This window comes from Aplysia californica, unplaced genomic scaffold (assembly GCF_000002075.1).
Source record: "Aplysia californica isolate F4 #8 unplaced genomic scaffold, AplCal3.0 scaffold00262, whole genome shotgun sequence".
NCBI lineage: Eukaryota > Metazoa > Mollusca > Gastropoda > Aplysiida > Aplysiidae > Aplysia > Aplysia californica.
Genome location: NW_004797532.1, coordinates 219,255 through 221,280, shown reverse-complemented (window position 1 = coordinate 221,280; position 2,026 = coordinate 219,255).

Sequence of the window (2,026 nt, the reverse complement as noted above, 5' to 3'; positions counted from 1 at the left end):
ATTTGTTTCCATATTATCTTCACAGTGATGGCACACGTTTCAATTTGCTGTTGCTTTTTTCCCTAAATCTCTATGGTTTGATCAACTAATTTACCCCCCGCCCCCCCCCCCAAAAAAAAATTACGCTACCCTACAGCTACTAAACTCTTTTTCCTAAGAAGCTAATCGAGGCGTCTCTTTCAATATATTAACAATTCCGAAAAAGGGATAAGGCACGCCGTAGGACTACCCAGGACTACGCTGCTCAGATGGATCGAAGAGGATGAAAATCCAGTGGAAAAACAAATAACAAAGACGCATAATACTTCCAATAATACAACTTTCATATTCAGGGGGTTCGAAAATGTTTGTGTATTGAAGGGGTGGGGGAGGGGGAGGCTCTGCCTATGGACTTTCACTTTGGGGAAGGGTTGGGGTGCTCATGTGACATGCCCATTAGCGCTTCAAATTTAGCGATCTGTTGATCCCCGGTTTTGGGTTTAGCCAAACTCTATCTCCCCCCCCCCTGGGAAATTTTTGGCTAAGCCCCTACAATGACATGCTGTATTCTTAATGGTTTTACCATGGTACCGTGCTTGCTATAAAAAGTGCATGATGTTGAGTTTAATGAGCAATTAATTACAATTGATTATATAGACAGCACCTCTTTATATTTATCACGTATGCACGAACATCGCGATTTTTTTAGGTCTTTTAGAATTCAGAGACGCATGCAAATAATCAGAGCAATTCACCTCATAGAATCTATGCAATGAGATCGATGTCTATTTTGTGTTGCCCAGACTATAACAATGCACTTGTTAATGTGAAAAAAGTTTCTGATCGAACGTATAAGATGTACACAATAGGCTAGAACAAGCATGTAATAATCCACGGTGTAAGTGCGATCGATGGTTTCTTGGAAAAGAGTAGAAAAGGTACGTTGTGACTTCGTTGAATCCGAGTTCGCTCATTTATGTGTTCGCTGAATCTGAGTTATTATGGTGGTTTTAATGAATATGTATAAAACAGGGAGTTCTATCTTTTTTCGATGAATCTGAGTTCGTTGAGTCCGAGTTTCAGTAGTTTAAAAATCAAGAAAAATGATGGGTTGGAGGTGTGTGTGTGGGGGGGGGGGGGGGGGGATAAGAAGAAAATAGTTGTCATAATGGTAGACAGGAGAGCAAATCTTACTTTAATATCCTGCTGAAAGAATTAGTTATTATAAAACTTGGTAGAAACCAAATATTGAAATTTTACTCGACAATTGCATGAATCAAGGGGAGTGTCATCGCTTGCTTTATGTGTAATTAATGCTGCTTTTAATGTGCACACACAATGGAAAGCAGCCTACACAATTTATTATGAGAGCATTCTTACTAATGCCTGTTGATTTAGAGCATTATATTTTTACAAACTAACTTGGCCAAATAATAGCTTTCAGTGCGAGAGTCTAGCAACGATCGGTACAGTTTGACCATAATTCCTCGACGAGAGAGGGCCTCTGTCAGGCATACGTTGCTACCATCGTTGCAGCCTCCGTTCTATTTGCAACCTTCTTGGCCCTACACAACAACAACAAAAAACTGGTTTTATCACGCTCAGGCAGCACATGTTAATACATCGCTGTTTTCGATAATGTTTTTCATCGAATAATATTTCTTAGGCTCCCTTGGTACTTTGTTCTTTGAAATTGTTTCCGCATTGCCTTGTGATAGTTTTCTTTATTTCTGTTTTAGCTTGTTGGTTTGTTTGTTTTTTCATTGTTTTGTTTTAATAGATCCGATTACATTCTCTCAGAGCACCAAACATACTGTCCAGAAAAAATGCAACCAAGAAACAAAAAATAACCTCAATGATTAATAAATAATAATAATAATAATAGATAGCATTTGTATAGCGCATATCCCCGCTCAACAGCAGGCTCTATGCGCTTTACACTATATTATTACCCCAGCAGACCATAGAACACTCCAAAACATTCTCAGCTTCCCGGGAAGCATACAGTGCAAGCAGCTGATTAAGCGCTCAAACACTAACAAACTGA